General features: G+C 46.4%; 1 long non-coding RNA gene across 1 annotated transcript; it reads right to left on the bottom strand.

The window, feature by feature from the left end:
• Positions 1-4,642: 4,642 nt before the first annotated feature.
• On the bottom strand, positions 4,643-14,810 carry LOC114704472. Its single transcript, XR_003736269.2, has 4 exons — positions 14,360-14,810; positions 11,200-11,259; positions 6,954-7,039; positions 4,643-5,202 (listed from the first exon to the last, which is right to left on the bottom strand). It is a non-coding gene; the product is annotated as an uncharacterized LOC114704472 (long non-coding RNA).
• Positions 14,811-19,336: the final 4,526 nt, after the last annotated feature.

The raw sequence follows: 19,336 nt of genomic DNA, 5'->3' as shown, positions 1-19,336 counted from the left end.
AGAGCAGTTAGTGCTCTTAACTGCTGAGCCATCTTTCCAGCCCCTAATTTTGTTTTCTAACAGCTGAGTATACTCCATTGTATACATGTACCACATTTTCTTTATCCATTTTTCTGTTGAGAGACATCTAAGTTGTTTCCAGTTTCTGGCTATTATGAATAAAGCTGAAGAGTGGTATAGCTGGATCTCGATGTAGATCCATTCCCATCTTCCTGAGGAACCACCACATTGATTTCTATAGTTTGTACTAGTTTGCAATGTATGAGTGCTCCCCTTATTCTACATCCTCACCAGCATGAGATGTTACTTGTTTTATTTAACAAGTAACCTTACTTAGCCATTCTTTATGCTTTTTTTTGTTTTGTTTTGTTTTGTTTTGTTTTTTTGAGACAGGGTTTCTCTGTGTAGTTTTACACCTTTTGCTGTGGATATTGCTCTATATAAATAAAACACTGATGGCCAGTGACCAGGCAGGAAGTAGGTTGCCAGGCAGGAAGTAGGTGGGACAAGGAGAGATGAGAATTCTGGGAAGCGGAAGGCTGAGGAGGGAGACACTGCAGCCACCGCCAGGAGAAGCAGCATGTAAAGACGCTGGTAAGCCACCAGCCACGTGGCAAGGTATAGATTTATAAAAATGGGTTAATTTAAGATAAAAGAGCAGTTAGCAAGAAGCCTGCAACGGCCATACATTTTATAAGTAATATAAGTGTCTGAGTGATTATTTTATATGTGGATTGTGGGACTGCGGGGCTTACTGGAACCTGGAGAGAAGCCCTCCAGCAACACCTTTCTTGGATCTCGCTCCATAGACCAGGCTGGCCTCGAACTCACAAAGATCTGCCTGCCTCTGCCTTCTGAGTGCTGGGATTAAAGGTGTGCGCCACCACCACCCGGCCTTCTTTATGCATTTTGTATCAGATATGTAGTTTATAAAAATCTTTTACCATTCTGTAGGCTGCTCCTTTGTCTGAATGATGGTGACCTTTGCTAAACAGAAGATTTTCAGTTTCATGAGGTCCTGTTTATTAATTTGGATCTTTTCTCTCCACTTTTTAGTTAATTTGGATATGGGTTTGTGAATCTTACTGATTTTTCTCAAAGAACCAGCTCTCTGTTTCATTGATTCTTCTAGGATCCTGATAGGTGTGGCCACTGGGGGTTCTGGGTAAATGTCTATTTAGGTATTGGGAGCTGACACGTAGGAGAGGTCTGAGAGTGTCCACAAAAGGGAGGAAATCAAGGTGTTCCACCGTGATCTGCTTAATCCCCTGGAAATGGGGACAGAGAGTGAGGAGAGACCACAACAGGAAGTCTGTACAGAGCTGGAGATGAGACTGGGGGAAGTGGATTTGGAGGAGAGATGGGAGAGCGAAGGTCTGAAGCTCACCCGTCTGCTTTGCTGGCCTACCTGCTTCCCTGTCAGGCAGGTTGGAGGAGAAGATCTTCATGATTCCCCAGAGACAGAGACAGAGGGACTAGGGGGAGGCCACAGCAGGTGGCCTGATACAGAGATGGGGTAAGACTGATGGATTTGATTTGGAGCAGACCAAGGAAAGGGGAAGGTCCTCAGTTAGGCTACCACTTCCCTGGCCAGAGTTGTGGTGATAGATTGTGTACCCTAATAAAATTTGTCTGAATATCAGAGAACAGAACAAGTCACTAGATTAAACATAGAGGCCAGACAGTGGTGGCACACACCTTTAATCCCAGTACTTGGGAGTTACACGCTTTTAATCTATGTACTTGAGATATCATGCCTTTACATAGACCTTCAGTCCCAGCACTAAGAAAGTGATATGGCTGGGTGGAGAAAGGTATATAAGGCGTGAGGAGACAGGAACTAGAGCCTTTTCAGGCTGAGGAGTCCTAGAGGTGAGAAGAGGTGAGATGTGGCAGTGGCTTGTCCCTTTGTCTCTCTGATCTTTCAGCATTTACCCCAATATTGGGCTCTGTTTGTTTGTTTGTTTGTTTGTTTGAATTAAAACCATTTAGAAATTCCTTTGCATGGAGTGGTCTGCAGACTCCCAGGGAATGCCTGCTGGAGTTGGGGACTGGGATAAAATGATAAATCAGGAGGAGAAAGGTTGCAGAGAAGAACTATGCGATCCATTGGAGATGGGTCAGAGAGGAAATGGAGGCTGGGGAGGAAGCCTGTTACAGAACTGGGGGACTGGACTTGGAGGAAGAGAGGGAGGGCTGAAGATCTGAAGTTAGCCTATCCGCTTCTCTCCGTATTGGATTCTTTGGTTTTTCAAGGCAGCGTTTCTCTGTGCTCTCGCTGTCCTGGAACTCACTCTGTAGACCAGGCTCGCTTGGAATTCACAGGGATCCAGCCTAGAGGCAAGAGGCAGGGATCTAGGCTGACCTCCGTTCTTAACACTTTTCTGTACTCCACACCACATCCCTACTAGGATGCATGAACTTGTTCTGGCCCAAATTGTCATCCACTCTGTAACCAAGTCAGCACCTGCAAAAAGCACGTGTACTGTCACCCACATGCTGCTGGTCACGTGCTCCTCAGCTATCTGCCACTGCTCTTCACACAGAGACCAAAGGCCTGGGTCTCAGCGGCCCATTCCCGTGTTGTGACTTTCCCATTCTCCTCCGCTGGGCCTTTGCGTGTGTGCTGTCCTTCACTTGAAATGTTTCCCACACCGTTTTCACCTGTTAGCTATTTGGGAAGTCTTCTGTGTCTTTTTTTTTTTTTTTTCTTTCGAGACAGGGTTTCTCTGTGTAGTTTTGTGCCTTTCCTGGATCTCGCTCTGTAGACCAGGCTTGCCTCGAACTCACAAAGATCCGCCTGGCTCTGCCTCCCAAGTGCTGGGATTAAAGGTGTGCGCCGCCGACCGCCGCCTGGCCTGTGTCCTTTCTGATCAGGACCGCTCCTCAGATGCGCAGATGCCCTAATTTGTGTGATTCCTTGGTTAAGTAACATCCCTCCACTCACCAGCTGTGGCATCCAGAAGAAAGGGTCCCATGCCACCCTCAGGACAGAACTTGGCATATAGTAAAGGCTCATTAAGTATTTGTAGAATGGAGACATGAATGAGTGGCTAATTCTAACAAGCATTTCAGAAACAGAAAATCCACTGATGGAGCAGAGATGGAGAGGAGAGGGGAAAGAATGGTAGAGGCTGGGAGCTTAAGCTCAGTGGTCCATGTTACTGGAGTGAGGTAAAGCATATCCCTAGATGGATCAGAGAGGGGGTTTCCTGAGACAGTTGGAATGTAGGTCGGTGAAGTGAGGAGGGAAGACCTACCCTGAACGGAGCAGCGCCATCTAGCAGACCGGGGCCATGGAGAGAATGACTACTGAGAAGACAGGGCCCAGAGTGCAGGCCTGTTCCTGTGGAAGGACACAGCACCCCCAGAGTGCAGGCCTGCTCCTGTGGAAGGGCACAGCACCCCCAGAGTGCAGGCCTGTTCCTGTGGAAGGACACAGCACCCCCAGAGTGCAGGCCTGCTCCTGTGGAAGGACACAGCACCCCAGAGTGCAGGCCTGCTCCTGTGGAAGGACACAGCACCCCCAGAGTGCAGGCCTGCTCCTGTGGAAGGGCACAGCACCCCCAGAGTGCAGGCCTGCTCCTGTGGAAGGGCACAGCACCCCCAGAGTGCAGGCCTGCTCCCGTGGAAGGACACAGCACCCCAGAGTGCAGGCCTGCTCCTGTGGAAGTTTACAGCACCCCCAGAGTGCAGGCCTGCTCCCGTGGAAGGACACAGCACCCCCAGAGTGCAGGCCTGCTCCCGTGAAGGACACCCCCCCCCCCCCCCCCCCCCCCCAGAGTGCAGGCCTGCTCCGTGGAAGGACACAGCACCCCAGAGTGCAGGCCTGCTCCCGTGGAAGGACACAGCACCCCCAGAGTGCAGGCCTGCTCCGTGCAGCACAGCACCCCCAGAGTGCAGGCCTGCTCCTGTGGAAGGACACAGCACCCCCAGAGTGCAGGCCTGCTCCCGTGGAAGGACACAGCACCCCAGAGTGCAGGCCTGCTCCGTGGAAGGACACAGCACCCCCAGAGTGCAGGCCTGCTCCCGTGGAAGGACACAGCACCCCCAGAGTGCAGGCCTGCTCCTGGCACACCCCGTGCAGCCTCCCGTGGAAGGACACAGCACCCCCAGAGTGCAGGCCTGCTCCTGTGGAAGGACACAGCACCCCAGAGTGCAGGCCTGCTCCCGTGGAAGGACACAACACCCCCAGAGTGCAGGCCTGCTCCCGTGGAAGGACACAGCACCCCCAGAGTGCAGGCCTGCTCCTGTGGAAGGACACAGCACCCCCAGAGTGCAGGCCTGCTCCCGTGGAAGGCACAGCACCCCAGAGTGCAGGCCTGCTCCCGTGGAAGGACACAGCACCCCCAGAGTGCAGGCCTGCTCCCGTGGCAGGACACAGCACCCCAGAGTGCAGGCCTGCTCCTGTGGAAGGACACAGCACCCCAGAGTGCAGGCCTGCTCCCGTGGAAGGACACAGCACCCCCAGAGTGCAGGCCTGCTCCCGTGGAAGGACACAGCACCCCCAGAGTGCAGGCCTGCTCCCGTGGAAGGACACAGCACCCCCAGAGTGCAGGCCTGCTCCCGTGGCCCCCCCCCCCCCAGACACGCACCCCCAGCACCCCCAGAGTGCAGGCCTGCTCCGTGGAAGGACACAGCACCCCCAGAGTGCAGGCCTGCTCCTGTGGAAGGACACAGCACCCCCAGAGTGCAGGCCTGCTCCCGTGGAAGGGCACAGCACCCCCAGAGTGCAGGCCTGCTCCCGTGGAAGGACACAGCACCCCCAGAGTGCAGGCCTGCTCCTGTGGAAGGGCACAGCACCCCCAGAGTGCAGGCCTGCTCCCGTGGAAGGACACAGCACCCCCAGAGTGCAGGCCTGCTCCCGTGGAAGGACACAGCACCCCCAGAGTGCAGGCCTGCTCCCGTGGCAGGACACAGCGCTCCCAGAACATCAGCCATTGAAAAGCCCACCCACCGGTGCCTCACCAGAGCCTCCAACTGGGGTGACATCTTTGTTTCCTCTTGTTCTGGGGTGTCTAGCTTTTTCCACTGAGCATTCCTGGCTCTCCTCCAGCCTACAGACAGCCACTGTGGGTCATCCTCAGCTTCTGATCATGTGAGAAAACCTGGTAAATCCCTTCTTATTGGTGCTGTTCCTTGGAGAATCCCAACTCACATGTGACAGCAGGGACAGTGGCCATCTTTCCTCGAGGGCAGAAGCTAAGCAAGCCAGGAAGCAGGAAAAAACACCATGTTTCCCCTGAATTGAAGTCTTTCAGTGTAACAGCAAAAGGGAACTCTTGTACATTAATGAGTCCCAAGAGCATCACTGTGTTACAGGAGAGAACATTAACTTACATGTCAAAGGTCATCTCCAAATATGAAGAAAAGGTTATTATTGATATTCACATATTTAAAAGTAAATGTTACAAAAAAAATTGCAGAAATCAAGATTTACTCTTGAAAGAGCTACTAGGAAAACAAATATATAAGTTCTCATGATACTGGGTATGTGCTTATTGTATACATATATATGCTTATTTCCTGGAAATACATTATTTGATGTCAATATGTAGATATTTGTTTTTATATTTAAAACACAATATAGCCAGGGTGGCGTTTTCCATGGGTTGATGGTATCAGGAAAGAATGATACTAATCAGGCCAAATTATAGGCAATTTTCTCCTAAATAGGTCTGTTCTCTGATGAAGTTTGCTCAGTGTTGTGGATGTCATCCTCACCTGTTGGAGCCCATCTGGGTTTCCTGGTGGCTTTGCCCAGCAGGTCTGCATAAAGAGGATGATTGGACTATGGGCCTGAGTGCATGTGTTTGGAAGGGTCTACACGTGGCTGTATCTCACAAGGGGGAGGTCTTTGCTCCTCCCCTTGGCATTGTGATAAAAAGCCCTTTGGAATAAAGTTCAAGGCTGGTGGGTTTGACCCAGGCCCTCCCGAGGCTGTCCTGTGTTTCTGTCTTTCTTCTCGTTGTCTAGGTCTCTCTTTCTAGCTAATATTTCTCGCTTCTCCCTACTCCAGAGTACTCTGGAACATAAAAGTGGCGGCTGGTCTGCCATACCCGCCTCCAGTCAGACTTGCTGCGGATGCAGCCTCCTAGGGAGAAGGAAAGCAGGAGGCTGGGTGGTACAGGTCCAACCTCCATAGCTAAGAAATGCCCAGTGTCACACTGGCTTGTACGACATCATGCTGAGCACCTGTCACATTCCGGGTTTGGTAGCAGATACCTGATGGTACTCAAGCCATCCCTGCCATACAGCATCGATCCTACTTTCCTCCACAAACAAGTGATCGCTGACACTAGACTGCTATATGAGGACTCTTTTTTTGGGAGAAAATATATAGCTGTTAGTGCTGGATTGGCACAGAATAGAACGCCGTTTCACCTGATCCCTACGGGAAAAAGTGAGTCACTAATCTATTCTACCCTTTAAATACGAGACAAGGCTTGGAGCAATAATTCCCGAGAAACTGTTGCCCCGTGGTATTCCAGGGTGTGCCTATCTGTTTTGCGAGTACCCCTGAACCTTGCTGAGGGTTTAGACTCGAACATCAAGTTAGCTGGTTGGCGTCTTTCTGCACTGGCTGGATTTCAGCCTCTTAAAGCCAAACCACACAAAACCCTCCCTTGTGTGGGTCCAGTTTACGAGCCCAATGTGGAAAAGCCATTGCTACGCCAGCTGGGACGAAGGGCTTGGCTGCAGCCATTGGTGACTCATCGGGCCATTTTCATTCTCTTTCCCACTGGGCATGGACCCAGTGGCCCAAAGCAGGGCCTATGAAGCTGTCACCGTCTGTCGTATCAAAGTGACTCGAGATCCTCTGGACTGGGACCATTGAAATGACAGACTGTGGCTGTCTTCCTGGGAACGCCCATGTAATGCCTGTTCAGGGAACACTTCATTTACATGCTAGAGTCCTGCGATTGTGGGTGGAAATTAAGTGTTGCTCTTACCCAGGAGTTCGGCTTCCATTTCAATGACCCGCTTGTATGGTGCAGATGGGCCTTCACGCCCATGTCTAAACTATGGGCAGTATGACCTGTCATAGAATCACAGCACATTTTGTTTAATGAAAATGTGCTCAGATTTCAAAGGAGAAAAAGTTGCTACTTTGCTTATAGTAATTTTTTATGAAGAGCTGAGAAGAATTTGTATGTAAAATGAGCTTTAGACTGGAGATTTATTACATTACCTGTGTCTTAGGTCTGAGAGTAAGAATACTAATGTCAGATGGAGACCAAAGCTGGAGCTGTCAGTCGGGCTAGGAGGCTTCATTTTTATTGGGTAATTTCAGAGATTATCTACAAATACTCTTTCTTATTTCTGTGTCATTAAGCTAAAACAGAAGCTGACATATATGTATATATGTATTCCAAATTTAAGACAAAAACTCAAAAATCTAGAAAAGACTAGTAATGGCCTAGGAGATCTCATTATAATCAAATATTAAAGCACAGGGAAATTCTTTTTAAAATTAAAGTTCTCACTGGGCATGGTGGTACATGTCTTTAATACCAGCACAGACAGGCAGAAATAGGCAGAGCCCTGAGTTTGAGGCCAGCCTGCTCTACAAAGTGAGTTCCAGGACAGCCAGGGCTATACAGAGAAACTCTATCTCAAAAAAACAAACTAAACCAAAAACAACAACAACAACTAAACAAAATAAAAAAAAAAACCCAAACAAACCAAAAAAGCAAAACCAAAAAACAAAATAAAACAACCCCCCTCAACCCAAAAAATGAAATTAAAGTTCTAATATGTTGAAGAAGTGGCTGGAGATTAAGGATGCTCTTCACTTATAGATACATATTCTAGCCACGGTCATTACAAATGGCCAGAGTGAGAATTTAAAATTACTGCTACAAGGATAATATTAAACTTCGGTCCCTTTTTCTTCTTTAGACATGGTCTCATGTTCCCTGGGCTGGCCTTGAACTCTTGGTCCTCCTGCCTGTGCCTCCTGGGGTGCTGGAATTCCATAAAAGTGCCATTACATACACAGGCATTTCTTAAATGTGGGTGTGGAAAGTAGCAGAACATGTCATTTTTAGACTGTTTATCTTTTAGATAGAATAAGAAATGAAAGGGTTTTTTTTTGGGACTGTTTCTTGGAAGGAAGAATACAAATGTTTCGAGTTACAGGATGAATTGAATCTCCAAAAATTGGAATAAAGATTTTTTTTCCCCAACTACACAGACTATTTTAAAAGATTAATGACATCATTTCAAGAGTCAGAAAGACTTTCATGGGTTGGAGAGACAGCTCAATGGTTAAGAGCATTTGTTGTTCTTGTAGAGGACTCGGGTTCAGTTCTGGCACCCATGTGGTGGGTCAAAATGGCCCAGACCTCGGTTACAAGATGCATATGACACAGAAGTCTTTTCAAGCAAAATAGTCATACATAAAATACAAAATCTAAACAAACAGGTTTTCAGTAGATTTTGCTGAGTGAAAGTATTTTCATTTAAAAAGCTGTATTTTCATGTAAAAACTTGGCTTATCTGTGGTTTGGGATACACAAAACAGAAATAGGTGGATTCTGAATTGGCGTTAATATTACTAATTCATGAGAGTGGCGTGGTTGGCAATGATTTAGTATGTCTTGTAGGGTTGCCGTCAAAAGCAAGCCTTAGTTCCACACCTCTGGTTTTGAAATGCTTTTCCCCTCAGTAATTATGAAGCCAGAAATGACTCTTTGCACCTGGTTCACGGTGCCTTTTACTGCTCACAGTGTTCGGTGAATGTAACACCCAGGGGTTTGGGTGAGTGAGGAGTATGCTTTATTTCTGGTCCACACATCTTGAGATAGCGTGTGTAAATGGGTCTCCATTTTACAGAGCTGGCCGAGCACTGTGAAGGGATTTGTGGTCCCTGTAGAAAAGGTATTATAAAGCCAAGAAAGAAAAGTGGAAAATACAAAAGGGCTCAGAGAAAATTCCCCAAACTGCACAGCAAAAAGATTTTCTGTGACCATGGAGAGCCCTTCAGCACCCCAAATCCCATTTAAATGGTAGTTCCCACCTCATAAATAACAAACACAGAGCTGGCTACAGATAAGATGAAGAGGCGCGATCTCCCTCCTTGTTTAACTTCTCAGGTAGGTTCTGGACTTTTGCAGGAGCTTTGCACCTTCTCTTCCTGCACTCCAGGAGCTCAGCATCCCATCTGTGTTTTTATCCTACCTAGTGATGCCTGGACCTCACACACATCTTTGGCCAGAGGCTGGAAGGTTAGGCTGGGCAGGGGATGCTGTGGACCTTGCCATTTGATCAGACTCCATGAAACCACCTAATACACTCTCACTACGGACAATCCCTTCCTTCTTTCTCCTCCTCGCTCTACCTCATAAAGAGTTTTAGATTATCGTAGGACAACACTAGGCTTCGCTGATTTTCTGTATCTTGTTTTTCTATTTCTTTCAACTCTGCGTTTATACTTTTATCATTCTTGGTTTTTGTTTGGTGTTGAAGTGAGATGCTCAGCTTACTAATTCTTAGTTTTAAAATCTCCCAATACAGGCATGGAAGGATATATACCTCTCTGTGTTTGCAACATCCACAAGGTTTGATATGCAGGATTTTCATTACTTTATACAGATATCTAGATTTATATGCCCCCCCCCCAGAGTGATTAGAAGTCCATTCTTTTTGAGATGTGGTGTTGGGAAATGAGTCCAGTGCCTTGGTCACAAGTGTGTTCGAATGACCTCATCCCTTAGAAGGTTATTCTTAAAATTTCCAAATGCATAGGATTTCTCTCCTCCACCTTTCTGTCATTGACATCTGGTCTCACACCATCAAACTGTTTTGTGATCAGAAAGTGGGTTCTTTTTGATATTGGGTTTTGAACATTTGTTCATATGCTTGTTGGCTTAGAATTCTAGTCAGTAATAAGTTTTAAATCTCTGGTTGCTGGGTATCTGCTGCTGATGATGTAGAAAGCCAATCAAGCTGAATTAATAAATCCAGGTTTAATGAACAGAGCAAAGCAATCCTGGGTGACCCTTGGAAAGGCTGGGGAAGAGTCACCTGGCAAATATGGCTACCAGGTCTTAAGTACCCTGTAGGCATGGTCTTCAGCAGCCTCAGGGAGGGGCTGGCTTTTGGTGGGCTTTGAGAGGGTGGGTTTGGGAAGAGAGAGATTGGAGGGGAGTTGAGGTGGAGCTTCCACCAGAACGTTCCAGACTCTTTGGGTATGTGGGTGCCAGGGGCTGAGGTGATGCTTCCACCAGAACAGTCAGTTTTTGTACATGTTTTCTGTGTGTGCTTGGGAAGAAATGTGTGTTCCTTAGTTGTTGGACCTGGGGTTCTAGTCTCATTTGTTGGCATCCTACCAATCTGTTAACTCATCCTTGTATGTCTGGGGTCTTCTGAGCTGTCCTCAAATTGTTTCACTTATGAGGTGCTTTGGAAGGTTGTGTGCATGTGTGAGCTCTCACAGGGGTTCCCTGGCTTCTTTGGGTTTGGCCAATGGGGGATGCAGGAAGGAGACTGCAAATCCTTAGAGAGGTCAGAGGCTAAAGTCCTCAGCTCCTTCCCAATGGCCTTTTGCCAAGCTCTGCCATCCTTTAAGGCCTGGGAGCTCAGAGCTGGTCTGCGGACTCATCACTGCTCACAGCCATGTGGCCATGTCTGGAGGTCACCTGTCAGGGTCCTTAGCCTTTTCTCTTAGTGGTTCAGACCCCATGTGAGCCCATTCTTGTGAGTGTTTTTTTAAAGCCTATCTCAGGTGTGGTACCTTCACCTGCTGAGGGATTTTTTTCCCTCTTTCACATGGGTCTCTTATTCAAGCAGAAGCTTTGAGCTCTTCCTAAGTCATGGGAGGGGATTGCCCTAAAATTTCCTTCTCTGACCCTGGGGAGATCTCTTCCCAGCAACACAGTTAACATCTGAGCACCCAGGATTAGCCTGCTGGAGAGAGGCTGAAAGTCAAACACTAGCCTGGAGAAACTGTCATGAGACAGTGTCTGTCCCTTTGACCACTAATTTCTAGATAGATATATCTTCATCATTACTCTTAGAAATTAAGATTTGTAAAGATTAAAGTATTACTAAATGTTAGTCCATTTGTTTAAAATAAGTTATTCAGCAATAAGTGTAAACCCTTTAACACAGCATTTTAAAATGCTTTAGAGTTTTATGAAACTAGTGTAGAGAGCATTGTTGTTTGATGATTCATGATAGTTTGTTCTACCATACCTGGATTCCTGGATTCTCACATCTGTTTCTGTGTAGGCGGATTTTTCTTTGGGCTGCCAGCTTACAAAAACAAAACAAAACAAAACAAAACAAAACAAAACAAAACAAAACAAAACAAAACAAAACAAAACACACAGAAAACAATGCAGAGACTTATTATCAATTATGAAAGCTTGGCCTTATCCTATGCTTGTTCCTAAATAGCTCTTATAACTGAAATTAACCTATATTTTTAAATCTATGTTCTTTCATGTGCTTGTTACCTCATCTCCATTTTGCCCATCCTGCTTCCTCTGTATCTGGCTGGCAATTCCCCTTTCTTCTTTCCAGAGCTCTCTCTCTCTCTCCAGAAGTTCTGCCTATATCTCCTGCCTACCAATTGGCTTTTTTCCCCCCTGAGAAAGGATTTCTCTGTGTAGTTTTGGTGCCTGTCCTGGATCTCACTCTGTAGACTAGGCTGGCCTCGAACTCACAGAGATCCACCTGGCTCTGCCTCTCCAGTGCTGGGTCTCCCCAGATCAAATCAATCTGATATCAATCAATCTTGAATGAATCCAATGCCTTTTGTTTCCTGTGGAAACAAAAGCATAATCTCTTCCCCAATGTAACATATTTTTGACTTCCATTTTGAAGACAATTAAAAAAATATAGATTGGTTTAATTTAGCAATATTTATAGTCCAATGTTTCTTAGCAGCTATTGTTTGCTTATTAACAATTAAAAAATTTAAAGTTAACAAGATACCATATAGGATCCAGACTCTGTGTATTCTCCATCTTTACATGGATTATCCTTTTTTATATTATTTTACTCTCTCTTTAAATAAGACTTTATCTTATTATTTATAAACTATTTTTTCTAGAACTGTCTATACCCATTTTCTTTTCTTTTTTATATCTATACACATTTTAAATGCACTGTAACCTGTTTAGAGTTTTTTTTCTGTCTTCACTGAGTATCTGTAGCATTCTCTGATCACACGAAACACATCTTTTTTTTAAAAAAAATTTATTTTTATTTTATGTGAATTGGTGTTTCACCATGAGTATCAGGTCCCCTGGAACTGGAGTTACAGACAGTTGTGAGCTGCCATGTGAGTGCTGGGAATTGAACCTGGGCCCATCTGAAAGAACAGTCAGAGCTCTTAACCACTGAGCCATCTCTCCAGTCCATGAAACAAATCTTAAACTGCTATGTCAGCCGCCATGCAGCTCAGCTCAGCTCAGCTCAGCTCAGCTCACGGTGCTGGCTGCTGGCTCCTGGCTCCAGCTCTCAGGCAGCAGCCAGCAGCCATGCCTATTTATGTCTCTAAGCACCAGCCCACCTGAGAGACTGATGGACTAGGAAGCTACATCTGGCTCCTTGTCCAGAACTTTCCTTAGCTTTCTCAGGCCCTATGTTTGGATATTTAAGCCCCCACATTGGACACCACATGTAGACAGATTTTTCTTTGAGCCACCAGCACACAAAAAGTGACATAGAGACTTATTATTAACTATGAAAGCTTGGTCTTACCCTAGACTCGTTCCTAATTAGCTCTTATAACTTAGATTAACTCACATTTTTTAAATCTATGTTCTTCCATGTGCTTGTTACCTCATCTCCATTTTGCCCATCCTGCTTCCTCTGCATCTGTCTGGCAATTCCCCTTTCTTCTTCCCAGAGTTCTCTCTGTCTCCAGAAGTCCCGCTTATATGTCCTGCCTAGCTATGGGCCATTACAGTTGTGAACGTCCAGGTGTGGGTCCTGGGAAACCAACAAGAACAGCAAAAGCTCTTTATAATAGAGAATCTGGAATGATTTCACTGAGGGTTTTTCCTTCTTTTCTTTGCAGGGGTGTGGACAGAATCGATGGCCTCACACTGGCAAGGCGAGTACTCACTATTGAGCCACACCCCCAGGCTTATCAATGAGTTTGTCATACCCGGTTATATTAGCCTGTTGATCTATCTTGCACTTTGAACGGGTTCAAGGTTCACAAGGGTGCGTTAGCACCTGGAGGAGAATGAGTAGGTTACAGGCCAGTGCCATTGTGACAGCTTTGTGGGTCCCAGGCCTTGCCTCACGCCTCGGCAAGGCTTTGTTATGTACTCTGTGGAGTCTTTTTAGCCTTATAGCTGGGCCGACCTGGAGAGGCCTGTGTTACCTCTCTGTGAAGTGGGGTTTGGAATGAATTTGTCCTTTCCATGTTCCAAGATCCAGTGGCTGCCACTGATCAGTATCTCATGTGCTCCTAAGTCACATTCACTATGGAGTCACAGTTCAAAGAAAGGGCCACCAGGACCTGAGTTGCTCTCTCTTTCCTTTTCTCAGTCACGCATCCCCAGCCCCTTTCCTTTTCTCCACTGGCCTCCTCTGAACTCCAGCTTGGCACTGTAAGGACCTGACTTCTGCCTTGAGATTTACAGTGGTCCTCTCTAGTGAGGAAACCCTGACTTCTAGAGCAGAGCAGGGCGAAAGGGCTGGTACTGTGTAGATGGAGAAGGCAGACTTGATGACTCAGCTTAAGTGCTGGTCTGTTTATGGATATATTGAAACCTGTATATCAGTTCTGGTGAAATACTCTCCACATTATGATTTGAATTAGTCACCTTCAACGACCCATGCATTAAAGGTATGTCTCCCGGCCCACACTTAGGTAGTAGAATCCTTAAGGGGTGGAGCCTTATTGGAAGTCTTTCAGTCATGTGGAGGTGTGTCCTTGAAAGGGATTATTGGGACTCAGGTCAGTCTTCTCTTTTTTATTTCTCACTATCATGAGGTGAGTCTCTTCCTCCACTAAGTACTCCCCGTCATGATGCCACGGACCCGGAGACAACCAGCTGCCATCCACCTTCATGGACTGAAGTCTCCAAAACTGTGAGACAAAATTAGCCATCCTTGTTTCTAAGTTCTCATCCCAGATATTTTGTTACAGTAATGAAAAGCTGGGTAATAAAATTCTGATATTCTAGAATCATTCCCAGAAACATAATACACATAGAGTTTTGCTCTTTAAAGAGAGAGTGAATTCAACTTGACATTCAAGGACGCATGCTAGCTAGACCTTAGCCCAAAGAGTGTGTCCAGCAGTAACATTCCTTCTCCCTCTCAGAAATATACAACAGCAGCAAAAATTCCCCCCCAACAAACAAACAACAAAATCAGTAAACAGACTCACAAAGAACAAAACTGGCATGGTAGACTCTCTCTGCAGCAGATGATTCAAGTATCAGCCGAGTCTGATGGCCACGGAAGCCACCCACAGGGATGGCGGAGATCATCAACAGACTGAGAGGAACTTTAGATCAAATCATCACCAAATTATCTGGAGGGGAAATGAGCCCAAATGCCCAGCCAAACATAAAAAATATATGGATGGAAAAGAAATGGCTGAATACACTGGGTTACGTAAGAGTTTCAGAAAGAATTCATGGGGTTTCTGGAAGCACAATTTCATCGCGAGCTGAAGGAAAATGAAAAGGGAGACAGCAGGCGTAATTGCCGAGCAACAGCTTCCCGCTGAGAGAGAAGGGCTTCGCCATCAGCTCGGTGAGAATACATCCCGGCAAATACCGAAAACATGGAAATAAACACTTCTCATAAAATCAGAGCGGGAGGACAAAGGGCACCCAGAGACACGCCATGTGTAACAGAAAAGAGAGGAGCAAAGGCCAGGTGAGGTGGTAATAGAAAAAGGGAAGTGAGAAGATTACAGCCCCGTGGGCGTCATCGGGGGAGGGAAAGCAGGCAAATGGAAGGTGCTTAAAATGTAAGGGAGCAAAACATCAGCAACGGCATGGGTCAGATCCGGGAAGAGCAAATGGTGCCACAAAGAACATTTCTTTATAACAGAAAGAGGAACGGGGTGGAAGGCGGGAGGAGAGACGGGAGCTGGCAGTCAGGGAAACTGGGTCATAGCCGGCTGTCTTCCCACGGGCTACGTCTCCTTGGGCACCCAGTCTGGGCTCCTGGGTTAGGCTCTTTGGTCTATGACATCAAAGACTTACTCCAGGACTGATCTGTAACATTTTGACAGCACGACCCCTTCAAGCCCCAAATCCTCTTCCCAAAAAAGTTCACACAAGCTTTTACTAGGTTATTCTTGCTATTTCCTCAGGGTCGTGCATATTTTGAAAGGAGATGAAGGATTTTTTGGTTGGGAATTATAACTTAAACTTGATCTCTTAGAGCTCTCCCAGCTTGGAAAACCCGGCTACAACTTCCAGGTGGTTCAGCGTCTGCATTTTTAAAATCACGTTGAAGTGAAGCCCGCTCCAGCCTCGGGAGGGTCTGGTAGAGCTGTTGGAGGCTGTGTGGAGGGGAGTCTGCTGTTAGCGGCGGAAGGATATGAGAAAGGAAGCGGGGTTTGCTAACTGTTCTGCAAGCTTTTGCTTTGTTGCTGTGTTTTTCGTTCATTCAGCAATTCAGAGGAATTGAACCTAATAGACTATTGGGGTCTAACTGTCTTGGCTGGATGTGTTCTGCCCCTTATCATCTCCTATTCTTGGCCTTGTCTTAGCGTCTCATCCTGCTTTCTGATGGAGCGGTGGAGTGACTGGGAATCGAGCCTTGGAAGTGGATAACTTGAACCTTAGGTGGCGCCTGGACAGAAAGAATGAGAAATATGAGGCGCAGGCTCCGCTCAAGGAATTTGTAGCAAGGCTGGGAAGAGAAGACATAAAACATGCCCAATGGGGTGCCATCATAAAGGGCTGGGCTCCAAGAGAGAGGGTTACAGTCCCACGTGCCTTCAGAGAGCATGTTCTGCCTGCCAGCAGGGGAGCCCCCTGGCCACTGAAGCTTGAGGTGTACAGAGCAATGAGAAGTAGCCCTCAGAATACTTCATGGAAAAGACATGTGTTGATGCTGGGCAGGACCAGGCCAGGAAGGATGTGCAGGTGAGGTATGGCCTCCTACAAAAGGTCAGTGGAGAAATTAGTGAGAGGCTATTACTTACAAGATTTAAAAACACATTTATTCCTCCATTAATGTGTGTGTGTATGTGTGTAGTAGTGTGAGTGTGGGTCCCCGCCTCTGTGTGGAGACTGGAGACAAGCGAGGAGTCAGTTCTCTTTCCACCTCTTAAGCTGGGTCCTTTGTCAGGTTGGGCGACAGGCGTCACTAACAGCTGGCTCAAGAGGGATAACGTCAGTAAAACTCATCTTGGTTCTCCTCCCCTCCTTTCCAGGGCCCTTACTGCCGCCTGGAAATTTCTAACACAAATTAACACCATCATAAAATAGATCCATCTTTAGACTGTAGACAGACATCTATCAACAGCCAGGCATGCCGACCCACGCCTTTGATCTCAGCATTCAGGAGGCAGAGGCTGGCCAATCTCTTGAGAGTTCAAGACCAGCCTGATCTACAGAGTGAGTTCCAGACCAGACAGGGCTGTTACGTGAGTGAACTCCCTGCTCCCCTTTCTATCACACACACACACACACACACACACACACACACACACACACACACACACACACACACACACGGAACAACCCATTTATCCGCTCAGTATGTATTTATTGAATACTTACTATGTGCCAACCATTGTGCTACATTGTGAGAATACAATACATTGTAAACAAGATCAAAGTGGCCCGGTGCCAATGGGCACTGTGTCTGAGAGATTCCAAACAGAGAGAAGGGTGGGTGAGAGCACACTGTCAGGCGGATTAGAAGACTGCTCTCCATTTGCCCTGGTCTGTTGATTCCTGAAGGTTGGCTTGTGGGCACTGTACGAGGAAGCAGGAGCAGAATCTGACTCCAGAAAAGGATTAATGTGCTGTGAGAACACTGAAATCAACACACCGCATAGAGTTTCAGCATTCTGCTCCAGCCTAATGAAGCTGGCAGGGTGTCAGGAATATAACAGAAATCTCGAAGCTTGGGAGAGGTGCATTACAGCCCCCAGTGGTTTTTACCATGAATAAAAATAGCCGTAGGAGCAAGCAGAGCTTTTGAAAAACTGCCCCAAAACTAGGCAGCACAAACAGAGATAAATAAAGTACACAGTAAAGAGACAAAATAATAAAATACTATAATTTGGCCTCCCAGCATGAAGAAGAAAGCTGAGACCAGAAGAGTGGATTAGAATTCATGAGTCATTTGTTCGGCTTTGAATTGATGGAGCCCTGGCTGGCTGGAGAGGCCGGAGCCAAACCCGGCTGAGGCCCCCGCAGAAATGGGCCCGTTCTCTCATTCTTCCTCTGACAAGGTTATTGTTATTGTTATTCTTTTAAAGTAGTAACTTGGGGGCTGGCAGTGTGCCACGTCTATGTTGCTTCAAAAAGTCCTGCAGGAGATGCAGGGCAGTCTCAGAGCTGCACGGTGGCTCCTGACGTGGCTCATGGGCTTTCCTCTCGCCGTTCATTCCCTTTGTGCTCTGGGACACCTTCCAGGTCTGCGGGGGTTTTGGTCCCAGCTCTTCCTGGGTTCTTTGGGAGTAGCCCAGTGGACTCCCCTTTACCACGTCCTCTCTGCCTTCCTTCTGCCTGGTTACCACGCCTCCATCCACTTCTGCTCTCCCTATACGTCACATCGCTGCTCCGTTATTGTCCCTTCTCATCCTCTTGAATTTATACCGAATTTATTTCTTCTAGAAAGGAAATGCGATACGCATGTTCACTCTGGAAACCTCTAAATGCCAGCTCTGAGAAGGTCTCTGATTTCTCATGGCAGTTCTATGTGGTAAAATCCTTTGCAGGGAAAAGAAATCGCCTAAGGTCTCACGTGTGTGAGAATGAGGACCCACAGGCAGGGGTTTCTGGCTTCAAAGTCCAGACTTGGCATTTTATGTTAAATTGCCTTCTATTACAACAGAGTTCAGTTTGCTTTCAGCTTCGCTTAAGATCTTATGTTATTACATAGACAATAATATATTGTTCTTCTCAGACAGGAGTGGCCATGGAATTTTGTTCATCGCTGAGAGAAAAATACAGTCAACCCTCCAAAATCATACACGTAAAATTTCTATATTAATTGGTTCATTTGAACTGCATTATTAATGTGGAAGCTGTTGTGAAAATACATGTCATTAAGGGAATTTTCTGGGTACGGTTAACACAGAGCCTTTTCTCCAAGACAGCACTCATTACAGGCGATGCTTTGTGCTCGCCTGAGCAGACATTCCACGTTTGTTGGTGTGCTGCTTTGGCTTGTTGGTGCATACACTGTTTGAACACCGGGTTTTCTTCTCTTTCTTTTATTTTTGGTTTTCTGAGACACAGGGTTTCTACGTGTTGCCCTGGCTGTTGTAGTACTCACTCTGTAGACAGGCTGGCCTGGAACTCAGAGATCTGCCTGCCTCTGCCTCCCAAGTGCTAGGATTAAAGGCGTGCGCCACCACTGCCCATTGAACAGTAGGTTTTTTAGATCAATCTTCGTTTGGCTTCTGAAAAGCCATAGGAAACTATCACCTAAACCTACACTTATAATTCTGTCAATATTTGATAAAGGGTCTGTGAGACAACCTGAGTTCTATCCTTGGAATCCGTGTTAAGGTAGATGTAGACAGAAGTTTTCCTGTGTCCCACAGCTGCTCTGTCCCAAATAACCACTCAGAGGCTTATTATTAATTATAAACTGTTTGGTTTATGGCTCAGGCTTCTTTCTAGCTAGCTCTTATATCTTAAATTAACCCATTTCTATTAATCTATGTTTTGCCACGTGGCCGTGGCGTTACCAGTCTTCTGACATGTTGCTCCTTGGGTGGTAGGCTGGCGTCTGCTCTGACTCTGCCCTCTTCTCCCTGTATCTCTCTTGGATTTCCTGGCTCTTATCCTGCCTTACCATAGGCCAAAACAGCTTCTTCATTAACCAAGAGTAGCAACACATTTTCACAGCATACAGAAAGACCATTCCACAGCAGGTAGATATTGAGTCAGCTCCATAAAATTGCCCTCTTGACCTCTTATAAGCCCGCCCTGGCATGCATACCCCCAGCCCACCTCACACATACACAGCAATAAAATAAAAAGTGAATATTAAAAATGTTTTGATAAGAAGTTGGTCTGAAATAAGTCATTATTAACAAAGAAATGAGCAATTTCATTTATGTTTCCTTCACACTATAGACTTTTTACAAATGTGAAACTATTTAAAACCAGTAAGCCAGCTTTAGATGGCTGGTGTTGGTTAAACAAAACACGTTCTT

This window comes from Peromyscus leucopus, chromosome 4 (genome assembly GCF_004664715.2).
Source record: "Peromyscus leucopus breed LL Stock chromosome 4, UCI_PerLeu_2.1, whole genome shotgun sequence".
NCBI classification, from domain to species: domain Eukaryota; kingdom Metazoa; phylum Chordata; class Mammalia; order Rodentia; family Cricetidae; genus Peromyscus; species Peromyscus leucopus.
The sequence above is the reverse complement of the archived record's forward strand: the minus strand, read 5'-3'. Positions and strand labels throughout refer to the sequence as shown.